Below are 11,742 nucleotides of genomic sequence, written 5' to 3' on the forward strand. Positions count from 1 at the left end.
TTCCCTATTCCTCCCCCTACATGTGCATATACTAAATTACAAATTCCAGATATCCATCTTCTTTAGTGGGAACACCTCTCAGAAACTCAAAAAGAAATCCAGAGAAAATGTAGAACATTTTAAAGCACTTTATATTTTATTTTTGTCAACATGGAAAAAATCTCTGAACTTTTTATTTCTTTCAAAATTACTTAGCATACAATGCCAAAAAACTAAGAACTCAACGAAGGAATGACATGCACTGCATCAACGATTTTAATCCCCCTACTAAGCACTTGAATGAATGAGTCAACGAACATCATTTTCTGAATTTCTGTCATATTGTTGGTGTGTTAGGAACTGGTGATATGAAAGACATTTCTCTCCACTAGAAGATTATCAAATAATTGTACAGATAAAATATACACGAATAAAATGATTCCAGAATAAAAAAGTGCATAGTAAAGTGTTAAGTTGTGCACCTCCAACAATTAGAGAAAATACTATATATTAAAAGGTGCTAATTGCACAGAGAAAAAGTGTGGCACCAAATGACACTGAAATGCATAGACTATGGTTTAAAATCATCATTTTATTTCCCCAAATTTAGCAAAGATGTAAAAGAGTTGATGTACAGTTTCCTTTAGAGCAAACGAGTGTACGTCTCCAGCTGTTTATTCATGTGAACACTCTGGAGCAAGTCCAGCACCTCATAATTTGCCACTTACAAAGGCGATGAGCACTGAGAAGGATTCCTGAAAAACACACCAAGGTACAGTTATGTCAGGTCAAGATGAATGTGCTAAGTGAGAAAACAGAGTTAACCAGCCTACAGTCTTGAGTTAACAATGGCATCTATTACAGGATGAGGCTAAGCAAAAAGAGAGTAAGGTAGGTGTGGTGCATTAAAAGTGCAGGCCACAAGCCTAATGAAGGCAGGACAAAACTAGGAAGACCTAGGTTGGGTGATCTACTTGCAAAAATATCTTCAGTAGCCAAAGAGGGTTCAAGGAGAGCCTGTTGGAACATAAAAGAGTAATCATTGTATTTTAAAGAACCTTGACCATAGATTTTGCCAGGAATCTTTAACAACTGATGGAAAATAGCTATCTTCTGAATAAATTAGACTGTGCTTTGGAGGCAAGTATCCTGGTCCTCAGAGGGTCCCCCAACTTTTTGCCTCAAAATTTTTATTCTCAATGATTCTCTGGGGCAAGAGCAGAGGTCAACTCCCTTCTGGGAGTCTTGGAAAAGCAGGAGAATAATGTTCTGGATCATAACATGTATTGTAGCTGACATGATGATGGAATAAGAGCTCTCAAAATTCAGTTTGCCCTTATCCTTATAGATCAGGACAAAAGCCTGAGCTCCATGGAAATCTTGATTTTTAGTTCAATGAAATATCATTTGAACCTTCAGTTGTCTGAGAATTTGAAATTGTAAATTCTAGAGTTGATTATCTTTGTGAATAACAAAAAAAGCGAAAAAAACAGTTTCTTGGAAGATTTAGGGGTATAGAGATATTGCCTAAATAATTTTACCTGGGTCCTCACCTATACTTGCTATCCCTGTATCTTATCATTTGATACAAATATTGTATAAGATGCTTTACCTGAAGTAGGAGTATCTGTAGGCCACTTCCCCACTCTGCACTTCATGCTATAATACTTAACTTTTAGTTTTCTGAGCATGCCACTATCATAAAGGCCATTTCTTCTCTCTGTCTAGCATTTTCCACTTGTAATGGTACACCTAGCAAGCCCCTACTTCTTTAAGATTCAACTCAAGTGCTATCTCCTCTGAAAAACCTTCCCTAGATACCCCAAGGTATTTAAAACAACTGCGACTAATATGCTGAGAGCTCTAATGGGAAAAGTGGACAACATGCAAAAACAGCAGAGAGATGAAAACTCTAAGAAACAAGAGGAAATGCTAGAAATCAAAACACTGTAATGGAATGAATGGGCTCATCAATAGATTGGACACAACTGAGGAAAGAATCAGTAAGCTTGAAGAAATGCCAATATAAACTACCAAAACTCAAATGCAAAGAGAAGAAAATAATGAAAAATACAGAATATCCAACAACTAGGCGACAATTACAGAAGGTATAAAATGTGTATAATGGAAATGCCAGAAGTCAAAGAAAGAGGGAAAGGAACAGAAGAAACATTTGAAGCAATAATGACTGAGAATTTTCCAAAATTACTGACACCAAACCAAAAAATGATACCAAAAAATCTATGCCTAGACATATCATATTCAAACTGAAAAAAATCAAAGATCGAGATAAAAAATATTGAAAGAAGCCAGAGGGAAAAAACATCTTATGTATATATGAGCAAGGATAAGAATTACATCAGACATCTTTTCAGAAACTGTGCAAGCAAGAAGAGAGTGGAGTGAAATATTTAAAGTGTTAGAAGAGCCACTGTCTCAGCTTGGGCTGCTGTAACGAAATACCACACACTGGGTTACTTAAACAACAGAACTGTGTCTCTCACAGTTCTGAGGCTGCAAAGTTCAAGATCGAGATGCCAATACCTCCAGTGTCTGGTGAAGACACTCGTTCTGGTTTGCAGATGGCCATCTTCTTCTTTTGTCCTCACATGGCAGAGAGAGATCATCTCTCTCCTGTCTCTTCTGATAACAGCACTAATCTCATTCAGGAGAACTCCACCCTCATAACCTAATTATCATCCGAAGGTCCCATATTCGAATACCATCACACTGGGGGTTAGGATTTCTACGTATGAATTTGGGGGGCCATAACATCAGTCCATACCAATCAACAAGCTAGAATTCTGTATCCAGTGAAATTGCCCTTAAAGAGTGAAGGAAAATTGACTCTTCAGACAAACAAAAATTGAGGTAATTTGTTGCCAGTAGACCTGCCTTATAAAAAATGTTAAAAGAAATTCTTCATAGGGAAGGAAAACTCTAGTATACATAAATAAAGGAAGAGCAATAGAGAAGGAATAAATGAAAATAAAATCTTTTGTTTCTCTTAAATGATTTAATAACAATTTGTTCAAAATAATAATAACGTGTATTCAGAGAGTATAGCTGATTGATAAGTGAAGTGAATAGCAGCGATGTTATAAGGAATAGGAGGAAGCACTTAGGAATACTGTTATAAAATACTTGCACTACCCAGGGAGTGAGCCGTATAGTGTTATTTGTAAAGGTATTCTGCAAATTCAAGGATAAAAAAAGAAGTATAAGTGATATGCTAAAAGAGGAGAAAAAAGGAATAACACAAAATACTCAATTAAAACAACAGGCGGTAGGAAAAGATTGGAAGACCAAATAAGAAACAAAAAACAAAGGCAATGATTGAACATGAGTCCTAGGAGAAAAACAAAAAACAGGCAATGAATAGAAAACAGTAACAAATGTGGTAGATATTAATCCAACCATATCAAAAATCACTTTAAAAGTCAATAGTGTAATACAGCAATTACAAGACAGGAGGTTGTCAGAATGGACAAAAAGACAAGACCCACCTATATGTTGCCAAGAAATCCATTTAATATAAAGACACAGATAGATTAAAAGTAAAAGAATGGAGAAAGATATATCTATATTATTCTATATTAGCACTAATCAAAAGAAAGCTGGAGTAGCTATATTACTTTCAGACAATGAAGACTTCAGAGCAAGGAAAATTATCAAGGATAAAGAGGGGTCAATTCTCAGAGGATATAACAATCCTTAATGTATATGCGTCTAACAACAGAGTATCAAAATATGTGAGGCAAATAAGAAACAGAAGAATCCACTTCATAGCTGGAGACTTCAACACCCTTCTCTCAGTAATTGAAAGATCTAGCAGGCAGAAAATCAGTAACTATCAATCAACTGGATCTAATTGACATTATAGAATACTTTATCCAACAACAGCAAAACATACATTCTTCCCAAATTTACATGGAACATTCAGCAAGACAGACCACAACCTGGGAAATAAAACACATCTTAACAAATTTAAAAGAATAGAAATCATACTAAGTATGCTCTCAGACAGCAATGGAATTAAACTAGAAATCTATAACAGAAAGGTAGCTGAAAAAATCCCAAGATGTTGAAGATTAAGCAACACATTTCTAAATAACACATAGGTCAAAGAAGTCTTTAGAAATTAAAAAAATTTCAAAGTAGATGAAGATGGAAATGCAATTTAACAAAATTTGTGGGATACAATGAAAGCAGCACTTACTGGGAAATTTATAGTACAAAATGTATTTATTAAAAAAGATCCATCTAAAATCAATAATCTAAGCTTCTACTTTAGGAAACTAGGAAAAGAAGAACGAATTATGCTCAAAGAATACAAAAGAAAAAGTGATAAAAAATTAAAGCAGACCAATATCATGAACATAGATGAAAATTCCTCAACAAAGTATTAGAAAACAGAATTTAACAGTGTATAAAAATAATTGTAACCATAACCAAGTGGATTTATTCCAGTTATGTGAGGCTAGATTAACATTCAAATATCAACATAATCTATTGCATCAACAGAATAAGGAAGGAAAATCATATGGTCACATCAATAGATGCAGAAAAAGTATCTGACAAAATCCTACATCCATGCATGATTAAAAACTCTCAGCAAATTAGGAATGCAGAGAAACTTTCTCAACTTGATAAAGAACATCTAAAAAAAATGAATAAACAAACGAAACCCACAACTGAACTCACATCATACTTAATGGTGAGAAACTATAATAGATGCTTTCCTTCCAAGACCAGGAATAAGACAAAGATGCCTGCTCTTGCCACTGCTATTCAACATCATCCTGGACGTCTTAGCTAATTCAATAAGAAAAGGAAATGAAAGGTATATAGCTTCGAAAAGAAGAAATAAAACTGTACATTTGATCCTTGAACAACACAGGTTTGAACTAAGTGGATCCAGTTATACGTGGATTTTTTAAAATAAATATATCAGAAAAGTTTTTGGAGATTTGCAGCAATTTTTAAAAACTAGCAAACAATGTAGTCTAGAATTATCAAAAAAATTAAGAAAAAGATATGTCATGAATGCATAAAATATATGTAGATACTAGTCTATTTTATCATTTCCTACCATAAATTATACACAAATCTATTATTAGAAGTTAAAATTTATCAAGACTTATGCACACAAACACAGACCACACATGGCACTGTTTGCAGTGGAGAGAAATGTAAACAAACAAATGTAAAGAGGCAGTATTAAATTGTAATTGCATAAAATTAACTATGGTAATACTGTGCTACTATAGTCATTTGGTAGCCACCTCTTGTTGCTATTCAGGTGAGCTTAAGGGTTGGAAGTATCTGCTTAAAATGATGTGCGATGCTGATCATCTCCATGCGACCCGTGAGCAGTTCATCTCTCCAGAAAATTGCGTATGGCAGTAAAAAGTAGTATGTCATGGTTGTCACATACTTTTCATCATGTTTAGTGTAATACTGTAAACCCACGTTTATGATATTGAATAACACCATGTAACCCATATGAAGTGCCACTGGTGATACTGGAAGTGCTCCTGAGAAGCAGCAAAAGCCATGACATTACAACAAAAACGTGAATTGCTTGATGTGTGCAATAGACTGAGGTCTGCAGCTGAAGTTCCTGGCCATTTCAGACAGATGTAAACAGGTAACAAACTTACAGTATCAACAAATACAGTGCAGTACTGTAAATTTATTTTTCCTTATGATTTTAACATTTTCTTTTCTCTAGCTTATTTTATTGTAAGAACACAGTATATATAACATACACAGTATGTGTTGATCAACTGTTTATGTTATCAGTAAGGCTTCTGATCAACAGTAAGCTATTTAGTAGTTAAGTTTTGAGGAATTTTCATCTATGTTCATGATATTGGTCTGCTTTAATTTTTTATCACTTTTTCTTTTGTATTCTTTGAGCGTAATTCATTCTTCTTTTTCTAGTTTCCTAAGGTAGAAGCTTAGATTATTGATTTTAGATGGGTCTTTTTTAATAAATACATTCTGTACTATAAATTTCCCAGTAAGTGCTGCTTTCAAAGTTATACATGAATTTTCAGCTTCTCAGGGGATCAGCTCCTCTAACTCCTGTGTTATTGAAGGGTAAACTGTATAATGTTCACAGATAACATGATTGTCTATATAGAAAAACCCAAAGAATCAATAGCATGAAAAACTCCTGGAAGTAATGTGATAATAGCAAGATTGTAAGATACAAGATTAATATACAAAAGTCAATTGTTATCTTATATACCAATGAACAATTGAAGTTTGAAATTAAAAACACAATACCATTAATGTTAGTACCCAAAAATGAAATACTTAAATATAAATCTAACAGAATAGTCAAGATCTATATGAGGAAAACCACAAAAAACTCTGATCAAAAAAAAATCAAAGAACTAAATAAATGGAGTAAATAAATGGCATAAATAAATGGAAGAAATTCTATGTTCATGGATAAGACTCAATATTGTCAAGATGTCAGTTCTTCTCAATATTATCTATAGATCAATCCCAATCAAATCCCAGCAGCTTATTTTGTGGATATCAACAAACTGATTCTAAAGTTTATATGGATAAGCAAAAGACCCAGAATAGCCAACACAATAATGAAGAAGAACAAAGTAAGAAGACTGACAATATCTGACTTCAAGACATACTATAAAGCTACAGTAATCAATACAGTGTAGTATTGGCAGAAGAATAGATCAGTGGAACAGAATGGAGAGCCCAGAAGAAAATCCACATAAGTATAGTCATTTGATCTTTAACAAAGGAGGAAAGACAATGCAATGGAAAGAGTACTGGAACAACTGGATATCCACATGCAAAAAAACAAATTCAGACACAGACTTTACACCCTTCACAAAAATTAACTCAAATCGATTATAGACCTAAATGTCAAAAACAAAACTATAAATTTCCTAGAAGATAATAGGGGAAATCTCTGTACCTTTCTCTAAATTTTGCTGTGAACCTAAAACCACTCTAAAAAAAATGAAGTCTTTAATTTAAAATTTCTTCTTAAGAAATGAGCAGAGATCCACTTCTAGAATGAGGAGTCTGAGGAGCTCCTCTCCCACTCCTTGGTGAAAAAAAACTGGTAAAAATTCTATTTTTTAGAAAAAACCCATTTAAAGTCTCAGGAAATTGTCCTAAGGACATACATCAGATGAAAACACATTCACACAAGAAAATTTACTAAATCCCATAAGAAGAGTGAGAGTCTGTGGCACTTAAGCTATGTCCCACTCCCTCCCTTCACCCCAATTCAGGAGGTGGGAAGCTCCACTCAGGGAGGGTGTGGCCAAGAACACTGGGATTGCACTTCCCCAGCTCCCGGTCAAGAGCAATGATATCTCCCCTGGGAGGGGCAGGATGCCAACATTTCTCATCTCCCTACCTCCATGCAGCTGAGGCAAAACTCCAGGCATATGTGGCCAAGAGGTCACTTTTTTAAAATAGAGTGTGGGGAAGTTCAAGGCTAAGCTTCCAAAAACAATGGAGAGTTTGATGGCAAGCAATTAGGAGGCAGTTAGTAGCTTGATAAAAGCAACAAGCTCAATCACAGGCCAGCTAAGTTACCAGAGAGAACCAATGAAAGACAGCAAGAGCAAGCCCTCCCAGGGTGAAATCAAAGAAAGGGGAAGATAAAGAATAGAAGTGGGGAGGGGGAAGGAGGGAGGAGGGGACGGGTATTTGCATACACAAAGAGTGCAATGCGCACCACAGGAAGGATGGACATATTTGAAACTCGGACTTGGGGAGGGGGCAAGGGCAACATACATAACCTAAACATCTGTACTCCCATAATATGCTGAAATAAAAAAAAAAAAGAAAAAAAAGAATAGAAGGAAGAAATATTTTAGACTTCCAGTTAAAAATGTTAAACTAGGTATATATTTAATTCTGCCTCCTCTCAAAGCCTCACTAAAATAACTTTTAGTATTTAAGGAATAAAGCTGAAAATAGAGGAGATCATTTTGGAATCTAGAAAGTGGAATGACTTTAAACTTCTCAACAATAACATGAAAGCTAGATGAAATGGAACAAAACCTTCAAAATTATAAAGGAAAATTATTTTTTAACCTATACTCAGTCTAAATTTGATCAAGTGTGAATAGATTAGGTCAAGTTAGATTGAAGAAATTTTCAGTTTTGCAAGTTCTCAAAAAATTACCTTCAGTGTGTCCATTTCTCAGTAAGTTACTGGAGATTAACTCCACCAAAATTGAATTAAGGCAAGAAAGAGAAAAGCCTATGATGCAAGAAATAGGAAACCCAACCTGGGATAGAGGCAAAGGGAATCCCCAGGATGGTGGTGAAGTGAGACTCCAGGATGACAGCCATGTGTCGTGTCAGGGCCATCAGCCCAGACTGGAGCAGCTTGGCAGGCCCTGAGAAAGCCTTTCTCAGGAAGACACAGAGCACTTGATGCATGCAAATAGAACATTTGATAAAGCTTTGAGCATTGGATTAGTGTTACATACACACAAAACCAAGCAAACAAACAAACCAAAAAAAGAGGCAATTATCTTCAGAGAAGACAAACCATATGCAGGATAGAAAAAGTAATCATAATTTTCTACATAGCTCAGCTGCCATGAATGGTATTTGTAGGTATACCTCAGAGATATTGTGAGTTTAGTTCCAGACCACCACAATAAAGTGAATATCACAATAAAGTGAGTCACACAAATTTTTTGGTTTCCCAGTGCATATCAAAGTTATGTTTATACTATACTATGGTCTATTAAGTGTGCAATAGCATTCTGTCTAAAAAAATGTGTATATCTTAGTTTAAAATACTATATTGCTAAAAAAAATGTGAATTATCATCTGAGCCTTGAGCAAGTCATAATCTTTTTGCTGGTGGAGGATCTTGCCTTGATGTTGATGGCTGCTGACTGGTCAGGGCGGTGGTTGCTGAAGGTTGAGGTGGCTGTGGCCATTTATTAAAATAAGATGAAAATGAAGTAGTTTGCCACATCAATTGACTTTTCCTTTCATGAAACATTTCTCTGTAGAATGTGATGCTGTTTGATAGCATTTTATCCACCATAGAACTTCTTTAAAAACTGCAGTCACTCCTCTCTCAAACCCTGCCATTGCATTATCAACTAAGTTTATGGGATATTCTAAATCTTTTGTTGTCATTTCAACAATGTTCACAGCATCTTCACCAGGGGTAGATTCCATCTCCAGAAATCCACTCCACTTTCTTCACTCATCCATAAGAAGCAACTCCTTTTCCACTCAAGTTTTATCATGATTCCAGCAATTAAGTCACATCTTCAGGCTCTACTTCTAATTCTGATTCTCTTGCTATTTCCACCACATCTGCAATTACTTCCTCCACTGAAGTCCTTTTTTTTAATTCTTTTTTTTATTTCAGAATATTATGGGGGTACAAACATTTTGGTTACATATAATGCATGAGCCTCGCCCAAGCCACAGCTACAAGTGTGCCCTTCCCCCATACAGTACGCCATGCATCCATTAGTTGTGAGTTTACCCACATCCACATCCACTGAAGTCTTGAACCTCGCAAAGTCATCCATGAGGGCTAGAATCAACTTTTTCCAAACTCCTATAGATGTTGATATTTTTACCTCCTCTCATGCATCATGAATGTTCTTAATGGCATCTAGAATGAATACTTTCCAGAAAGTTTTCAATTTGCTGTGTCCAGATCCACCAGTGGAATCACTATCTACAGCATTTATAGCCTTACGAAACATATTTGTTAAATAATAAGACTTGAAAGTTGAGATTACTCCTTGATCCATGGGTTACAGAATGGATGTTGTGTTATCAGGCATGAAAACAATATTAATCTTCTTGTACATCTCCATCAGAGCTCTTGGGTGACCAGGTGCATTGTCAATGAGCAATAATATATATATATATTTTTGAGCAGTAGGTCTCAACAGTGGGCTTAAAGTAAATTCAGTAAACCATGCTGTAAATAAATGTGCTGTCATTCCACCTTTGTTGTTTCATTTATCTATAAAAGCAGAGTAGATTTAGTATAATTCCAAAGGGCCCTAGGATTTTCAGAATGGCAAATGAGCATTAGTTTCCAGTCACCAGCTGCATTGGCCTCTAACAAGAGTCAGCCTGTCCTTTGAAGCTTTGAAGACAGGCATAGACTTCTCCATAGCTATGAAAGTCCTAGACGGTATATTCTTCCAACAGGAGGCTGTTTCACCTACACTGAAAATCTGTTGTTTAGTGTAGCCACCTTCATCAATGATCTTAGTAGATCTTCTGGTAACTTGCTACAGCTTCTACATCAGCATTTGCTGCTTCACCTTGCACTTTTATGTTATGGAGATGGCTTCTTCTTTTCTTTCCTTAAATCTCATGATCCAACCTCTACTAGCTTGAAGCTTCATTCTGCAGCTTCCTTGCCTCTCTCAGCCTTTATAGAATTGAAGAGAATTAGATCTGGCTTTGGTTTAAAGGAATTTTATGGCTAGTTTGGTCTTCTATCCAGATCTCTAAAACTTTCTTCCTAACAGCAATAAGGCTGATTTACTTTCTTATCATTGTGTGTTCACTGGAGTAGCACTTTTAATTTTCTTCAAGAACTTTCCTTTTATAGTTGGTAGTCAATAGATTAAACCTGAAACTGAAAAACCAAGAAGTACCAATCCAAGCATGTTATTTAGGGAACTGAGGTAGATATCCAAGCATCAGCTAAAACAGGTGAAAGTGCTTACCTCAGAATAAGAAGAAAGAAAGAGTTTGGGATGGCTGATTTTCATAACAAACGTTGAAGAATTGTTTGACTCTTTAAAAACTATGAGCATTATAACTTCAAATAATTTTTTAACTATAGGTATATATTTCTCTTCTATAGCACTTCACTCACCAGTATTCAGTTTTCAGAGTAACTAGTTCATATTAGTACCTAAAAGTTAATTTTGTCTCTGTCTTGAAGGTATTCATAGGAAGGCTAGACTAGATACACAGAAATTCTGCTCTTAATAATAATAGTTACCATTACTATTAATATGTGCCTAGATCACATCACCTCTTTTTAGAGTTTGAGTTTAAATGAACTGAGGGGGCAGTGAGGGGGAAGGATGTAGCAGTTCAAAGAACTTCTTTGGGGAAAAGGCAGGGGAAGAGAAAGAAAAACCCTGAAGGATTCAGAAAAATTATTACGTAGCTGTCTAGTGACTTCACCAAGCTTAACCCCCAGTCGGATTTCCAGCTGGCCATGTGAGCAGACAATTTTTAAACTCTGTCAAGGAGCCTCCATGATTACAAAACTAAAAGCTTTGTTCTGTCCTTATTGTGAAATAAAATAGATGTTCCAGCTGCTCCAACATGGGTCTAAATTCCCTGGTGAGAATACTAAGACAAAGTTTTGTGTCCAGAGAAGCCTGGTCATCATAACAAAGCTGATTTCTGAAAAGGGGTGGGAAGTGGCGGGACGGAAGACAGCTGCTTCCCAAGAAAATACATAGGAGGTGACCGGGTCCTGACGGCTGCACTTGCTGGGAGCTTGGACCAGATGATCTTGAAGGTCCCTTCTGAATAAGATCCTAGGTTGTGTTTATCTTGGAATTTAAATCACTGGGAGCCTCGAGAGTTCTTTGGCTACTTTCTTTTCTGGAATTATTGTGGATATAATCAAGACACTTACCTGGCTCTTTAAATCAGGTGGTTTGCTGACTACAGTAAACAATATGGGATGATAAACTACAAAATGTTGTTTACCTTATTTCTGAAAAGTCACGAGCCACC

This window comes from Propithecus coquereli, unplaced genomic scaffold, assembly GCF_000956105.1.
Source record: "Propithecus coquereli isolate 6110/MARCELLA unplaced genomic scaffold, Pcoq_1.0 Scaffold186, whole genome shotgun sequence".
In the NCBI taxonomy this organism is placed as follows: Eukaryota; Metazoa; Chordata; class Mammalia; order Primates; family Indriidae; genus Propithecus; species Propithecus coquereli.